Here is a 6,000-nt window from a genome sequence, read left to right as displayed (position 1 = left end):
TTTATGCACATATACCTTCACATTCAATTAGTACCTCTAATCAGAACAGACAGGTAAATTGTACCCCTTTTTTTCCCCCTAGAGCCTACATTATTTCTAGTTTTCAAAACACCATTTCAAACTAGTGCTACTATTTGGCAGATCTGTTAGGAGGTCTTAGAGAAAAATATGAGACTTTAGAGAAAAGCTGTGTAGTTGGAAAGCAATTGTGAAGGACTTTTATGTAAATATAACTTTATATATTGAAATAAGCCATTTGTTTCCTTATACTCTTTTAATACATCTTTATTGGAGTATAATTGCTTCACAATGCTGTGTTAGTTTCTGTTGTACAACAAAGTGAATCAGCCATATGCATACATATATCCCCATGTTCCCTCCCTCTTGAGCCTCCCTCCCACCCTCCAAGGATAATTTCATGGCTCAGTTTTTTTTTTTTTTTTTTTTACTTCTCAGTAAAATTGGAATCAAATCCCATGGTTTTTCTTGACAATTTTCCTCAACATTAGAAAAAGTTTCATCCTTTGTAGGGCATTTTAAGTAATAAATAATAATCAAAAAAGTAATATTCACTAAGCATTGTTAGGTGTCAAATGCTTTGCTAAGTGATTTATAAGCATCGTCTAGTTATTCCTCTTAACAACTCAAAGAGGTAAGTACTATTACTGTATCCATTTTAAGAAAAAAGAACAGGCACAGGAAGATGAAATAGTCCTAAAAGTAAGATCCTACCCAGATGATGTGCAGGTGGATATTTTGTTTTCTAATTTTTGCTTGGTATCTTCACATAAATGGATTTGTTTTATATATAATTCAAATTGTCCTTTAAAACTCTGAGTGTTCATATTTCAACAGATAACAGAGCAAAGTAATTAAGTGTCTTGTCCATGATCACCAGCAAGATGGTTGCCAAATTAGAGAATTAATTTATGACCTTTTAACATCAAGTCCAAAGTTTGTCCATTAAACTACAACATCTTCTCATAATAAAACCCACTGTTATGACAGCTTGACAAATTTTCCATTGCTTAGCAAATATTAATTTTCTATATTGCAGTCTATAATCACCATCACTGGGCAATGGCCTGGTTCTTTGCTTCAGTAACATGGTGTCATCCAATTTTAAGGCAGGTTATTTTTTCTCTAGGGGTGTTTTTCACCTGGTAAGAAATGGAAGGCAATTCTTTAGTCTGACTGAAAAATTTGAAATCTAAAGGAGTCTTATTGGGAAAATGGAAAGGATTGTCCAGATTTTTTTTTCCAGATTTGGCTATAGTGAGATTTTGTGAACACAAATCTCCTATATAGTAGAGGAAAGTCCTGTTGCATTCAAATCCAAGGATAGAGGTAATGATTCAAATGTTATTGTAAATACAATGGAAATGCCGTGAGCTTTCTTATTGACTTGTGATGTCACTGTGCTTGGTAGGATTTAAGCATGGCTAGAAAAAGAGTAAAATGGAATTTATCTTTGCCTGGAAGACTTTAAAAGTCCCTTCCAGTTTAGATTCATTTTAATTGTTAATTTTTGTTTTTAAGTAATATAGGAGACTCCCCTTATTACGTTTACCATTGTGAACAAGTATAATTCACATTTTCTAAATTACTATGTTATATGAGGATCGAACTGTATGAAATTGTTACTGTTTTTAGAGAAGAATCTACTCCCATATAGTTGCAGAGTTATACCTAATGGAGCATTAAGTAGAGTGCCGCTGATAAAGCAGTCTGTTCTACGGTATCTGGTTGCATATTTACATGTATGATACTCAGACTGCATGCATTAAATCCTTAAACAGACCTAGGATTTCTGATGGTGACATAGGATTTTTGATGGTGCCACAAGGGGTGTTACTAAATTCTGTTCAGGCAGCATTCAGTGTGGAATTCATTTTCATACCTCTGAAGTCCCAGTAGGTTTATAAAACCCCAGCCATGGACTGCATTGCAGAGAAAGCAGAATGCAAGACTAAGAGAGAAGCTGACCTAAGATAAGGCATCAGTTACTTTCAGAGGATTCATTAGAGGAGAGAAACTCAAGAAATAAATCCGTCTGTGCCAGGGCTTGTGAGTATAGAGCCAGCTAAAGAGAAAGGACCCTCTGGTGCAGATTTGTTTGAATATATGTTTCTACCACCAGGATCTAAACCTGTGTGCCTCTCTCAGGTCCACATCCTGGTATGAGAGCACATAACTACTTATGATAACAAAGCATCGTGGCCTTCAAAGAGTCTGTCTCACAAGACTGAATGTTACTGTTCAGCTGTGATAAGACTCTGTTCTTAAAGTGGATCTGAGTGTCTTAGAAAGTCTAAGAAATGTCTGAAGTTAGTATTAAAAGTTCTAATTCAGTCACCGTTCTGACACAGATCAGGATAGGGTTTGGAGCAACATGGAATAGAGAAAAGCTTTAGCAGATGATAGAGAAGTTTCAAGAACGGAGTTAGTTCCCTTAGGCAGTTCAGCCTAAGTGTTTCACCAGTTTCCAAGTGGGAACAATTTTTTTTAAGTTACCATCTGGCCCACTCTGAATAGTATATGTAGTCTTTGTATGTATGATTATACATACATTCACTCTTTAGGACAATTAACATACTCATTATTTGTTGGGGTTATCATCATCTGCTCTGAGTTCATGGAGTCTGAAGTTTGTTCAGGTCTGGTCCGTCCCACATTTAGTATTAAGTGTGAGTGTCCACCGCTCATTCTTGCTCTTATAGGTGTCTGAGGCATCTTAAAAATGGGGTGCCCACAGGGGACAATATTGCTGACACACTGCTAAACTCTGTGGCAAAGAGAGTCATCATTTTTGCTAGGTTGGTCAATTTGCGAGATGTTAGTTACTGGTGCAGAGTCGGGGGTCAACTGTCCAAGGCTTTAGAATCAGGAAAGGAAGAGTCTTGCTCTAATCATGGCTGGTGGTTGATACATATTGACCAAGCTACTGTTTGGGTTCTGGAGCTTCAGATAATACCTCTTTCAATGTTCTTTTTGAGTTTCACTCGTTAGTCTTTCCCTTCTTAAATAATTCCTCTGGGATCTTCAGGACCAGGTTATATCCTCTCCTACCCCACCTACTGCAACTGGTTTCCTTTTAGTCTGAGGAAAAACCTTTTCTCTTTGTTTCCTTCAGTGACTCAGTCTCTCTATCCCTTCTTCCCTCCTCTTCTCTCCTCTTCCTCTCTCTCTCTCCCTCTCTCCCTTTTTTTCTCCTCTTCTCTCTCCCTCCCTCTATCTCTTTCTTCTCTCTCACAAACCTTCTTCTGTTTCCCCAGTAGACCTTATATGGCCTACCAATCCAGATTCCAAAGTATTAGCAAGCAAAACTATCATTCCTTCTCTTGTAGGGCTGGGAGAAATTAATCCCCAAACCTTTCCAGAAAAATATTTCTTCTTCCAGTACCTTCCTTCCAATACCATATAGAAAAAGAAGAAAAAGAAAATAATTAGGCTTTGAATTATGAATCTGAATGTATATGTATACCCTACCACAATCATATATTTTGGTTTAAATTAATCTCAGCTAACTCTCATTTTATTCTGATTGTCACATATTTAGGAACCTCTGTGGGTATTATAAAAGAGAAATTGTGTGTATTCTCACTGGCAGATTCTATCAAGATTCTGGTACCAAGATTAGGGGAATCAGGAAAGCATCACTTCTCACAGGATAGCACCTGAACAAAGCCTTTTCTCATCAGGGCATGCTGTGCTTTGCACATGCATACAGACATTCTAGAAAGGGTAAGCATTTTAAATAATAAAATAAAAACAAAACCCATACATATATACCCAAAAGACAAATAAAGGTGATCTGGGACCAATCCTCCTGTAATTTTCTTGCCTTAAAACTTAAATTTCTTATCTTATGAAATATTCACTGCCCATTTAAAGTTAAAGCCATGCATGCCTAGGCTTCCAGGCTTCAGAAGAAAAAAGTAATTCCTCTTGGATATGAGTTATACACATGGTCTAAGCTTTGGTATGGTTGGCAAGTCAGTGAACGTACAGATGAGAAGGGGAAAAATAAATACCCCAGTGTCTGTCAAAGATGTTCATGGTGCAGTTCAGAGCTTCCATTGGGCTGTGGCATTCAGATTTACTCCTAAACCTCCCTGGAAAAGCTCTCTGGTGAGATAGTTGTTAGTCTCAAAAGACTGTGAAGAAATTCCTAGAAGATATTTTTAATGAAGCATACATAAGAAGACTAAGTTGAACAGAATATTAAAGAAGAGCTGCACAGTTCTAATGGTCTTGGGATGCATGTGTTTTCAGTGATATTTAGGCCCACACAGTTTTCTATAATGGTCTTTCAATATATTTATGTGAAAAGAAGGCGTCTAATTCAACTTTAGATATCTTGTATTTATCCCAGTATTTCTACATTTCTTCCTCAGTTCTCACTCTTGGAAAAAATAAGGGAAGAGTCATAGAGGTGGTTCTCTCCTAGGATGGAAGTGAAGTGTTTTTATCTTATAACCCTTAGTTGGAATTATATTTTTCAGGAAGCATTTTTACTCCAGTGAACATAGCAGCCTTATTAAGGATTTTTATAGCCTTTGTATTTGCAGAGTGCTTTAAAATGAGCTTGATTAGACACATACTCCATCATCTAAGGAAAAAATCGATACAAGACATCATTTCCACTTGACAGGTAACATAGATGCATCATCATAAGGTTGTATTTATTAGGAAGGAGGTTAAGTTGCCTATTCAAGTTGGTCTTCCAAGTCAATGGAAGAGAAGGAAATAAAACTTGTTATTCTGTAGCTTCTAGTGTACTGCCTTGGTTGGTTAGCTATGTGTCTATTTTTACACATTAATCAACACCACCATAATTATTAGGAATGACAATTGCACATCAATAATTCCTTCTCCAATGTAAGTACATAAAAGGATTAACGTTACATGGGCTCTAGAATATAGAGAAGGAAAGGTCACTAAATGAGGTATTAGAATCACCATAATAGACCAACAAATTAAACCCAACAGGAGAGATCAATATTTGTTGGCTAAACCTAATAGACTTTTGTAGTTTATTGATGTTGCTCCTCCACTGGGCAGAAATATCTCTAGGATAAGATAGAAAGACAATAAATAAGCATGTGAATCAGAAATAGTTGCTGAAACACATGTGGAGATCTAGGTAGCTCAAAGAAAAGCTGTAAGTAGAAATTTCAATAGATCCATCATTGCCAAAATGTTATCTTACCTTTGAAATTATTTTCTGTTACTGAATTGTAAAGAAACCAAGTTTTTTTCCCCCTAATTCTTGAATCAGAGACTTCTGGTAGTCATAATTTTAATGAGTCTCTGGGAGGTCATTTTCACTAGCAACATGTTTTAAATCACAGAGTCCTTTCTTCTTTAATGACCACTCTCCTGCAGACTAGAATGGTCTTCTCTGTTGATGAATTCTTTCAAAAGACTAGTGGGCATATAAATGTATAAACATGACAGATAGACAAAATGGTAGCTTTAAAAAGGCTCCTTAAAGATTCTGTTTTATATTAAATGTGCATCGAGTCTAATAAGTCTAAGACAGGCTCTTTGCTATTTTGATGTTTAAGATCAAAATGAATCCTACTTCCAGACTTCCAATCCAAGGAACTATATAAAAATAGTGACAAAGATATTTTCATAAAAATATTGATTGCAGAATTTATTTCAGAGCAAATAAATAAATAGAAAAATAAAATTAAAACAACCTAAATGTCCAACATGGAAATTAGTTACATAAAAGACACTACATCTGTATAATGGAATCATATGCAGCCACTAGCAATTATGTTTGTGAATAATTTTAATGACCCAGGAAGATGCTCCTCCTAATAAAGTAGGAAAAAAAGTTAGAACAAAAATTTTACACAGTAGGGTATTTTATGCCTTTCTCTTTTTTATATAAGTATCTAAACACTCTGGAAAGATATATACCAAAATAACAAAACTTTTAAAAGGCTTTATGTAAAATGTTTATTTTATTTTTATATTTTTCTGTAC

This window comes from Eubalaena glacialis, chromosome 9, assembly GCF_028564815.1.
Source record: "Eubalaena glacialis isolate mEubGla1 chromosome 9, mEubGla1.1.hap2.+ XY, whole genome shotgun sequence".
Taxonomy (NCBI): Eukaryota; Metazoa; Chordata; class Mammalia; order Artiodactyla; family Balaenidae; genus Eubalaena; species Eubalaena glacialis.
Note: the sequence above shows the minus strand (reverse complement) of the source record.